The sequence below is a fragment of the Oncorhynchus nerka genome, linkage group LG28 (assembly GCF_034236695.1).
Source record: "Oncorhynchus nerka isolate Pitt River linkage group LG28, Oner_Uvic_2.0, whole genome shotgun sequence".
Taxonomy (NCBI): domain Eukaryota; kingdom Metazoa; phylum Chordata; class Actinopteri; order Salmoniformes; family Salmonidae; genus Oncorhynchus; species Oncorhynchus nerka.
This window is the reverse complement of record NC_088423.1, coordinates 52,056,846-52,069,323: the sequence shown is the minus strand read 5'-3', so window position 1 is coordinate 52,069,323 and position 12,478 is coordinate 52,056,846.

The following is a 12,478-nucleotide window of genomic DNA, read 5'->3' as shown; positions in this document are numbered from 1 at the left end:
CGCTCTCGCTTTTCCTCTCTCCTGATGACTCCAGGTGAAGCTGAGGCCAGTTGGACTCTTGGGACAAGTAATGCTTTGGTCATTAGTTTATCGAGAAAATAATGTATTAGCATGGAAAGGGTTGTATTTATGTTGTGTCCGATGGTGTAGTGGTGCTTGGAAAAGTAGTTATACTCAAATTTTGCTAAAAACATTCGCCAAGTGAAAGAAAGGCACCCTGTGTAAAAATCCCTATAGTATTTTATGAGTTTTACTATTCATGCCTTGCAGTCACAATTTTGGGGTTTGTGACGTATTGCTTGTCTTGAACGTCGCCACATTGGGGACCACTTGCACCAGTTGCGCATCTGTCTCTTTGCTTATGGCAAGGGAAATTGCCCCCATCTAGAATCTAAGGAGAGAATAAGGTATGCGGAGAACATTTCTGTTGTTGGGTACGACCATTAAAGGTTTGCAACAAATCTGATGTGTATAGGCCACTCATCTCGTCCGAGACCCAGCCGATATGTCTTTCCATGACATCTACATCTATTTAGAGCTTACAAGAGCACTGATGCCTACTGATACTTTGCTGCTGGCTGGGTTATATTGCATTTGCATAAAAAAGCATTTCTAATCAAAGGAAAAGTATGTGTAGTAGTCATTTTTGTAACTTAGTTGTAACTTCATTCAATTTATGACCATTAGCTAGCTTGCTATGGCTAGCACTAAATGCTAGCACCAATGCTTGAAATCTTGCAAGTAAACAGCCTCAAGGTAGTATAAAGAATCAGTTCAATTTAGCTAACTAATTAAATTACCATTAGTACGTAGCTAATATTATTAATTCATGATTGTATATGATATGATTTGAATGTTGTGGAAGCTTGTAGTTGAGTTAGCTAGCACCAGCTAACTAGCTAGCATTTAGCCAAGAGCTGATGCTGGCTTTATGCTGCTTACTGACTCACCAGTGTTGTAGTACTGGAGACGTCTCGTGGCCATATATTGAGGGTCTCGGTACGGAAAGTTGCGTGCTCACTATTAGTAGACGGGAGACTGGGGAAAGTTGTAACATACAAGTAATTGCCAAAACAAAGGAAACACCAACATAATAGGACATTGGTCCACCACAAGCTACCAGAACAGCTTTAACGTGCCTTTGCACAGATTCTACAAGTGTCTGAAACTCTATTGGAGGAATGCAACACCATTCTTCCACTAGAAATTCCATTATTTGGTGTTTTGTTGATGGTGGTGGAAAACACTGTCTCAGGCTACGCTCCAGAATCTGCCATAAGTGTTAAATTGGGTTGAGATCTGGTGACTGAGACACACACAGTTTAAACCCCCATATGCTCCTTTGAGACCCCTCTTTCAAAGTTACTGATATCTCTTCCTCTAGCCATGGTAGCCTAAATAATGGGCAAGTGAGTATTTTTATACATGACCCTAAGCACGATGGGATGTTAATTGTTAATTAACTCAGAAACCTGCTTTCAATATACTATTTATTCCTAATTTACTCAAGTTTTCCTTTACTTTGGCAGTTACCTGTATTTTGTATTTTTTTCTATTATAGATCTGTTTGGGTTGGTGATCATTTGTAATTTCCCCTCAACCTGCAGGCTCTCCTTCACTGCAGCCAGTGTGAGTAAAACATTTAAACGTGTTAACCCTCGCAAGGCTGCCAGCCAAGACGGCATCCCTAGCCGCGTCCTCAGAGCATGCGCAGACCAGCTGGCTAGTGTGTTTACGGACATATTCAATCAATCCTTGACCGGTAATTTCATGCAATTCTACACATTTTGCAATAGGGTGGAGACAAATGTTAGCGATTTTTTTATACAATATCTGATGATCAAATGGGGGCCTCCCGGTCAGTAATTTGACCATGACTACTATAAGTTTAGATAGCTGGCTGCTAGACTAACTAAAAAATGTTAGCTAACATGGGCTAATTGAGTGACTGTCAGGTGACTGACATAACAAGAGAAAATGCACAACCAAATTTGCTCCTTGTGTTCTACTATTCTATCTCTCAACAGTAAGTTGGGACCCTGACTGGTCTAAACAATCCCTGGTCTAAATAATCCATATGTTCTCCCGAAATATGAACACGGAAATAATGGACATTTAGAATTCTTATTATGGTGGTGATTTGAAACAATTACAATCATGGTCTTGAATTGGACTCACATTTTTCTGGTCTCCTCCCCCTCGCCCCCCCTCCCAGTCTCGGTTTTGACTCGATCTTGCCCTTCGATCTTGTTCATGACTGTGACTCAATTTGCTCTGGTCTTGAATCAGTCTCACTTAAGGTGGTCTCGAACACAACACTGTTACTAACTGTAAACCTGTGACACTGCCACATACAGTGGTTCTTCCTTTAATAGTTGTGTCGTACTGCAGTACAGCTTGCAGGCTGCCGTAAAATTCTATGGCACATTATGTAAGTGTCAGCCATTGTTCCCATTAATGGTAGTTAGTGCTAGTTTGCCCACCAAAGGGCATCTTATGGGATGGGGCCACAGTGTCTCCTGACCCCTCCTGTCTCAGCCTCCAGTATTTATGCTGCAGTAGTTTATGTGCCGGTGTCCGGTGTGAATTTAAGTTGAATTTCTTTCTCTCTCTCTCTCTCTCTCTCTCTCTCTCTCTCTCTCTCTCTCTCTCTCTCTCTCTCTCTCTCTCTCTCTCTCTCTCTCTCTCTCTCTCTCTCTCTCTCTCTCTCTCTCTCGGACCATGCCTCAGGACTACCTGGCATGATGACACCTTGCTGTCGCCAGTCAACCTGGCCATGCTGCTGTCGCCAGTTTCAACTGTTCTGCATGCGGCAATGGAACCCTGACCTGTTAACTGGACGTGCTACCTGTCCCAGACAGCAGGAGCGGTAGAGATACTCTCAATGATCGGCTATGAAAAGCCAACTGACATTTACTCTCTGACATTTACTCCAACCCGGCACAGCCAGAAGAGGACTGGCCACCCCTCATAGCCTGTTTCCTCTCTAGGTTTCTTCCTAGGTTTTGGCCTTTCTAGGGAGTTTTTCCTAGCCACCGTGCTTCTACACCTGCATTGCTTGCTGTTTGTGGTTTTAGGCTGGGTTTCTGTACAGCACTTTGATATATCAGCTGATGTAAGAAGGGCTATATAAATAAAAGCATTTGAAATTGATTTGATCTTAGAGAAAATAAGTTATTGAAATGACATAGAGCTATAGGCCTAAGAGTCAAAGGGAGCCTTGAATAGAACAGACCATATGGGATTGATTTTTTGAAATGCAGCTTAATTAATTTGATGAATATTATGTTTTTTCTATTCCAAGAAAAACTCAAATGCATTTCTTACTGTAGGCCTAAGGGTTTCAGTTAGGTAAATATAACCCTGTTACGGGGTCTGAGTCACTGGCTTACTGGTGCTCTTCCATCCCGTCTCAGGGAGGGGTGCGTCACTTGAGTAGGTTGAGTCACTGATGTGATCTTCCTGCCCGGGTTTGACAACCCCCCACCCCCCCCCCCCCCCTCAGGTTCGTGCCGTGGGGGAGATCTTCGTGGGCTATACTCTGCCTTGTCTCAGGATAGTAAGTTGGTGGTTGAAGATATCTCTCTAGTGGTGTGGGGTCTGTGCTTTGTCAAAGTGGATGGGGTTATATCCTGCCTGGTTGGCCCTGTCAGGGGGTATTGTTGGACGGGGCCACAGTGTCTCCCGACCCCCCCTGTCTCAGCCTCCTGTATTTATGCTGCAATAGTTTGTGTCGGGGTTAGGGTCTGTCTGTTATATCTGGAGTATTTCTCCTGTCTTATCTGGTGTCCTGTGTGAATTTAAGTATGTTCCCTCTAATTCTCTCCCTCTCCCTCCCCTCCCGGAGGACCTGAGCCCTAGGACCATGCCTCAGGACTAACTGGCCTGATGACTGCTTGCTGTCCCCAGTCCACTTGGTCATACTGCTGCTCCAGTTTCAACTGTTCTGCCTGCGGCTATGGAACCCTGACCTGTTCACCGGACGTGCTACCTTGTCCCGGACCTGCTGTTTTCGACTCTCTCTCTCTACCGCACCTGCTGTCTCTAACTCTGAATGCTCGGTTATGAAAAGCCTACTGACATTTACTCATGAGGTGCTGACCTGTTGCACCCTCTACAACCACTGTGATTATTATTATTATTTGACCCTGCTGGTCATCTATGAACGTTTGAACATCTTGGCCATGTACTGTTATATTCTTAACCCGGGACAGCCAGAAGAGGACTGGCCACCCCTTAGAGCCTGGTTCCTCTCTAGGTTTCTTCCTAGGTTTCTGCCTTTCTCGGGAGTTTTTCCTGGCAACCATGCTTCTACATCTGCATTGCTTGCTGTTTGGGGTTTTAGGCTGGGTTTCTGTATTGCACTTTGTGACATTGGATGATGTAAAAAGGGATTTATAGATACTTGTGATTGATTGATTGATTGATTGATTGATACAACGTGTTTCTGTTCTAAGAAAAAAATCGAAAATGCATTTGTTACTGTAGCTGTTTTAGCATAACTTACTTATTGGCATAAAGGCCTACTTAAATATACAGTACATCAATCAATCACTCATTAATTTGTGCATGTCATCATACAGCACACAAGTCATCCATGTCTTTAAATACATTCAAGAATTTTATACAACTAAATAACAAAGGGAGCCTTGATTAATTTTAAAATCACGGCTAAAGTGATTTAACCACTTGAAACTAGGGGGCACTATTTTCATTTTTGGAAAAATAACGTTCCCAAAGTAAACGGGCTATTTTTCAGGACCAGATAATAGAATATGCATATAATTGACAGCTTAGGATAGAAAACACTCTAAAGTTTCCAAAACTGTAAAAATATTGTCTGTGAGTATAACAAAACTGAAATTGCAGGCGAAAGCCTGAGAAAAATCCAATCAGGAAGTGACTCTTATTTAGAAACCTCTGCGTTCCTATGCGTCCCTATTGAGCAGTGAAAGGGATATCAACCATATTCCCTTTTCTATGGCTTCCCTAATGTGTCTAGTGTCACAAGACATAGTTTCAGGCTTTTATTTTGAAAAATGAGCGTGAGCAACAACATTGCGTCAGTGGTTAGCTGGTGGCTCTCAGAGTGATATGTGCGTAATAGATAAATGCGGCCATTGTTTCTCTCGCACCTACTAAGAAGCCAACTGACCCGGTTGATATATTATCGAATAGATATTTGAAAAACACCTTGGGGATTGATTATAAAAAAATGTTTGCCATGTTTCTGTCGATATTATGGATCTAATTTGGAATATTTTTCGGCGTTGTCGTGACCGCAATTTCCGGTCGATTTCTCAGCCAAACGTGAAGAAAAAACGGAGGTATTTCGGCTACAAAAATAATCTTTATAAAAAAAAGGAACATTTGCTATCTAACTGTGAGTCTCGTGAGTGAAAACATCCGAAGCTCATCAAAGGTAAAAGGTTAATTTGATTGCTTTTCTGATTTTCGTGACCAAGCTGCCTGCTGCTAGCTAGGCATAATGCTATGCTAGGCTATCGATAAACTTGCACAAATGCTTGTCTTGCTTTGGCTGTAAAGCATAATTTCTAAATCTGAGATGACAGGGTGATTAAGCTGTGTTTCAATATATTTCACTTTAGAATTCATGAATATGAATATTATACAATCAAATTAACCGTTTACCTTTGATAATCTTCGGATGTTTTCACTCACGAGACTCCCAGTTACACAACAAATGTTCCTTTTGTTCCATAAAGATGATTTTTATACCCAAAATATCTCCGTTTGTTTGTCGCATTATGTTCAGAAATCCACAGGAAAGAGCGGTCACGACAACTCAGACGGAAATTCCAAATAGTCTCCATAATGTCCACAGAAACATGTCAAACGTTTTTTATAATCATTCCTCAGGTAGTTTTTAAAATATATATTCGATAATATATCAACCGAGTGTGTAGGTTTTTCAATAACAGCGGGAGGAACAATGGCCACTTTACTCTGTAGTGCAAAAAATCACTCTGAGAGCCCCCACCTAACCACTTACGCAATGTGATCTTTCACGCTCATTTTTCTAAATAAAAGCCTGAAACTATGTCTAAAGACTGTTGACACCTTAATTGTAATTCCTGCAAAAGGTGGCTCTGCAAAGTATTGACTTTGGGGTGGTGAATAGTTATGCACCCTCAAGTTTTCATTTTTTTTGTCTCATTTATTGTTTGTTTCACAAGAATAATATTTTCATCTTCAAAGTGGTAGCCATGTTGTGTAAATCAAATGACACAAATCCCAAATAATCCATTTTTAATTCCAGGTTGTAAGGAAACAAAATAGGAAAAATGCCAAGGGGGTTGAATACTTTCGCAAGCCACTGTACGTGGCTTGAAGGCATTGCAATTATGTCTGCTATTTCTGTAGAAGTGCTAACATGATCTGTGAGATGGTTCCATGGTGTTTATAAAACGTTACATTTGCGAGCAGTATAACACGGTGAATTGACATTTCCCTTTTCTCTTCATATTGAATCTTTTACCAAATCCTGTGAAAAGTTTGGATGTGCGTAAAACCTTTCATAGTCTATGTTGCCTTGTCTGTGCCATTAAGGTGTATCAGGACTCAGGCTAAGACCCAGATGGAGATACAGGAGGCAGATAGTATGAGTCTCAGTTTATTATAGTTCAAGGGGCAGGCAAAAGGTAAGTCAAGGCAGGCAAAGGGTCCTAATCCAAATCAGAGTCAGCCAGGTACAGGACGGTGGACAGGATCAGGACAGGCAGAAAGGGTCAGAACTGGGAAGACCAAGAAAAACTAGAGCACAGGAAAATTCTAATCAAATTCTGTATTTATTGGCCTTATAAATAGCCTAGTGAATTTAAATGTACTTATTGACTATGTTTGGCATGTCCATGTCCAGACTGCAATTTACAATTGGCCTAGACCATATATCAGTGTGAAGGCTATAGCCTATGTTTAACAATGCTTCAATATGGAAATAGTGTGTACTGAACAAATATCTAAACGCAACATGCAACAACTTCAACGATTTCATTGAGTTACAGCTCATATAAGTAAATTAGTTAATTGAAATAAATTCATTAGGCCCTAATCTATGGGTTTCACATGACTGGGCAGGGGCGTACGCCCACCCACTTGGGAGCCAGGCCCAGCCAATCAGAATGAGTTATTCCAGACAAAATGGCTTTATTACAGACCGAAATACTCGTCAGTTTCATCAGCCCTCTGGGTGGCTGGTCTTTGACGATCCCGCAGGTGAAGGAGCCGGAAGTGGAGGTCCTGGGCTGGCATGGTTACATGTGGTTGTCAGGCGGTGGGTGTAGCTGGTGCATGAAGTCAGGCGCAGGAGAGCAGAGATGAGTGAACAACACACTTTACTTAAGAAAATAGCACAAGTAACTGTACCAATGTGCGAACAATAACGGTTGCCACAAAACACAGGTGAAAACAGCACCTGGACAAAACCAGCCGGAAACGTATCGACCAGAACAATAAACAATCACACACAAAGGCATGGGAGAAACAGGGTTAAATACATGACCAGTCATTGGGAAATGAAAACCAGGTGTGTGGTAAACAAAGACAAAACCAATGGAAAATGACAAGTGGATCGGCGATGGCTAGAAGACCGGCGACGTCGACCGCCGAGCACCGCCCGAACAAGGAGAGGAACCGACTTCGGCGGTGGTCTGCGGTTGTGAGGCCGGTCAGACGTACTGACAAATTCTCTAAAACAACATTGGAAGCGGCTTATGGTAAAGAACTGAACATTTAATTATCTGGCAACAGCTCTGTTGGACATTCCTGCAGTCAGCATGCCAATTGCACGCTCCCTCAAAACGTGAGACATCTGTGGCATTGTGTTGTGTAATGATCATGCTGTCTATCCCTGTTTGGGATAGGGGGCAACATTTTCACGTTGGATGAAAAGCATGCCCAGAGTAAACTGCCTGCTACTCAGTCCCAGTTGCTCATATATGCATATTACTAGTAGATAGTAAACACTCTGAAGTTTCTAAAACTGTTTGAATGATGTATGTGAGTATAACAGAACTCATATGGCAGGTGAAAACCTGATAAAAATCCAACCAGGTAGTGGGAAATCTGAGGTTTGTAGTTTATCAACTCTTGGCCTATCAAATACACAATGTCTATGGGGTCAAATTGCACTTCCTAAAGCTTCGACTAGACATCAACAGTCTTTAGAACCTTGTTTGATGCTTCTACTGTGAAGGAGGGGGGAATGGGAGCTGAATGAGTCAGTGGTCTGGCAGAGTGCCATGAGCTCGTGACGCACATTCATGTGACAGCTTGAGTTCCATTGCATTTCTGAAGACAAAGGAATTCTCCGGTTGGAACATTATTGAAGATTTATGTTAAAACATCCTAAAGATTGATTCCATTATTCGTTTGACATGTTACTACGGACTGTAACGGAACTTATTTAATTTTCTTCTGCTCGTGCGTCATGAATTTAGATTACTGAATGCGATAAAAAAAGGAGGTATTTGAACATAAAGATGAACTTCATCGAACAAATCAAACATTTATTGTGGAACTGGGATTCCTGGAAGTGCATTCTGATGAAGACCATCAAAGGTAAGTGAATATTTATAATGCTATTTCTGACTTCTGTTGACTCCAACAATGGCGGATATCTGTTTGGCTTGATTTGTTGTCTGAGCACCGTACTCAGATTATTGAATGCTTTTTCCGTAAAGTATTTTTGAAATCTGACACAGCAGTTGCATTAAGGAGAAGTATATATTTATTTCTGTGAACAGTTGTATCTTTTATCAATGTTTATTATGAGTATTTCTGTGAATAACAGTTTTATCTTTTATAAATTTTTATTATGAGTATTTCTGTGAATTGATGTGGCTCTCTGCAAAATCACCGGATGTTTTGGAAGCAAAACATTACCGAACGTGACGCGCCAATGTAAACTGAGATTTTTGGATGAAAATATATACTTTATCGAACAAAACATACATGTATTGTGTAACATGATGTCCTATGAGTGTCATCTGATGAAGATCATCAAAGGTTAGGGATTAATTAGATCTATATTTCTGCTTTTTGTGACTCTTCTCTTTGGCTGGAAAAATGGCTGTGTGTGCCGCTAGTGGAACCCCTAGCCGTAAGAAGTTTTAAGCAGTGTTTTTTTTATATGACATACCTGTCAGTTGGATGGATTATCTTGGCAAAGGAGAAATGCTCACTAACAGGGAAGTAAACAAATTTGTGCACAAAATGTGAAGAGAAATAATATTTTTGTGCATATGGAAAATTTCTGCGACCTTTTAGCTCAGCTCATGAAACATGGGAGCAACACTTTACTTTGTTTATTTGTTCAGTATAATTAGAACAATGTGGACTGCAAACACGTTAAAAATATTTAACGAACTAGGCTATAACGGATTTAACATTCACATTGGAGTTGATGAGAATGCAATAAATAAAAGACTGCATGTACATACTAAGCTTGGGCGGTATCCAGATTGTCGTACCTTCATACCGACCTTGTGCATTACTGGGATATTCAGTAAAAGCAACACTGAACACAAGTGGCGCTATTTTAAAATCCTAATGAATCTTTGTAATTCGAAGGTTAGTCATGCTAACAAGTACAAGTCAAATCCCATAGAGAATGCTAACTAGATGCTAATGAGCACAATGCAAACATTTGATAAAGTCTCTGACATTAAGTATTTGCAGGACAGACAACCTGGCTCAAAAGGTAACAAAAAAATAATATTCAGTTTGCTGCATGCACAAAACAAATATTAGACAGCAAGATTCTTGATCCTAGAGGGGATTCTCTACTGGTACCAAGCGAAGCTTGATTTTGGAAAAAGCTAACCACTTAGCTAGATAGCTAACTAGCTATTAAATTAGAAAACCACATGCACTACAGAGGTAGTGCGTACAGCCCAGCACATCACTGGGGCCAAGCTTCCTGCCATCCAGGACCTACATACCAGGCGGTGTCAGAGGAAGACCCAAAAAATTGTCAAAGACTCCAGGCACCCTAGCATAGACTGTTCTCTCTGCTACGCACGGCAAGCTGTACCGGAGTGCCAAGTCTAGGTCTAAAAGGCTTCTTAACAGCTTCTACCCCCAAAGCCATAACACTGCTGAACAGCTAATCTAATTGCGACCCGGACTATTTGTATTGCCCCTCCCTCTCTTTTACGCTGCTGCTACTCTCTGTTATTATCTATGTATAGTCACTTATTATCTATGTATAGTCATAACCCTACCTACATGTAAATATTACCTCAATTACCTCAACTAACCTGTGCCCCCACACATTGACTCTCTACCGGTACCCCCTGTATATAGTCTCACTATTGTTATTTTACTGCTGCTCTTTTATTATTTGTTACTTTTATTTCTTATTCTTATATTTTTTTTAACTGCATTGTTGGTTAAGGGCTTGTAAGTAAGCATTTCACTGTAAGGTATTTTGTATTCGGTGCATGTGACAAAACATTTGATTTGATTTTTATAGATCGGTCAATCTTACTGAAAGCAAGTCTAAGAACCTGTAGATCTGTTGTATGTGCGCCAGTTCTATGATTCTTAAGTTTAGTTTGTGCATCTTTTACTTTCGATTTTCAAACAGCTGACAAGATACACTATATATACAAAAGTATGCGGACACCCCTTCAATTTAGTGGATTCGGCTATATCAGCCATGCAATCGCCATAGGCAAACATTGGCAGTTGGAATGGCCTTACTGAAGAGCTCAGTGACTTTCAACGTGGCACCGTAATAGGATGCCACCTTTCCAACAAGTCAGTTTGTTAAATTAGCGTGTAAAAATCATATGTCCTCGGTTGCAGCACTCACTACCGAGTTCCAAACTGCCCCTGGAAGAAACGTCAGCACAATAACTGTTTGTCAGGAGCTTGTCAGGTTTCCATGGCCGAGCAACCGCACACACGCTTTAGATCACCATGCACAATGCCAAGCGTCGGCTGGAGTGGTGTAAAGCTAGCCACCATTGGACTCTGGAGCAGTGGAAACGCGTTCTTTCTTCACCATCTGCCAGTCTGATGGACGAATCTGGATTTGGCGGATGCCAGGAGAACACTACCTGTCCGACTGCATAGTGCTATCTTTAAAGTTTGGTGGAGGAGGAATAATGGTCTGGGGCTGTCTTTCATGTTTCGGGCTAGGCCCCTTAGTTCCAGTGAATGGAAATCTTAACGCCACAGCATACAATGGCATTCTAGATGATTGTGTGCCTCTAACTTTGTGGCAACAGTTTGGGGAAGGCCTTTTCCTGTTTCAGCGTGACAATGCCTCCGTGCACAAAGCGAGGTCCATACAGAAATTATTTGTCGAGATCGGTGTGGAAGAACTTGACTGGCCTGCACAAAGCCCTGACCTCAACCCCATTGAACACCTTTCGAATGAATTGGAACACCGACTGCGAGCCAGGCCTAGTCGATCAACATTAGTGCCCAACCTTACTAATGCTCTTGTAGCTGAAGGAGTCCCCGCAGCCATGTTCCAACATCTAGCGGAAAGCCTTCCCAGAAAATGCACAGCGCATAGTATGGAAACTTCATATATGTAGTGGGTATACATTCCAAGTTACAGTATTTCCGTTATAACATGTTTAATGACGTCACAAAATGACATTAATGATTTATAGATCACCTCTGACCATTCCTCACATTCTATGTTAGAAACATTGTTCCAGTATTCACTTTGGAATGTGTTAGAGTTTCAGTCTGTTTGAAACAAAGTACATTCCTTTGGTGAATCTTGAGAGCGCAGACTTGAATTTTCTCCCTTGATTTACAACAGGATGTGAGTTGTTAACCCCCCTAGTCCTTTCCTTCCCCCTCTCTGCAGTTGAAAGGGAGCCTGATTGAAGTTATTCATTGTATACCTGATCTGACCTATTTGGATTCTTATTGACAGTCATGACATCATCAAGCTTTGATTATTTTAGTCAGCTGTGTAGTGCTAGGGCAAAAAACAAAATGTGCAATCCGTTAGTCCCCAGGACCGAGTTTGGGAAACCCTGCCATATAGGGATTTGCAGTTCGCAAACTAGTTGTTCTTTAAAAAAAAAAGTATTGTCCCATCGCTGCAACTCCCGTACGGACTTGGGAGAGGCGAAGGTCGAGAGCCATGCGTCCTCTGAAACACGACCCTGCCAAGCCGCACTGCTTCTTGACACACTGCATGCTTAACCCGGAAGCCAGCCACACCAATTTCTAAGAGGAAACACCGCACTGCTGGCGCGTGTCAGTGTGCATGCGCCCGACCGCTACATGAGTCACTAGTGCGCGATGGGAAAAGGACATCCTGGACGGCCAAACCCTCCCCTAACCTGGATAAAACCGGGCTAATTGTGCGCCACCTCATGGGTATCCCGGTGGTGGCCAGCTGCGACACAGCTTAGGATCCTCCCCGGGTCTGAAGTGACGCCTCAAGCACTGTGATGCAGTGCCTTAGACTGCTGCGTCACTCGGG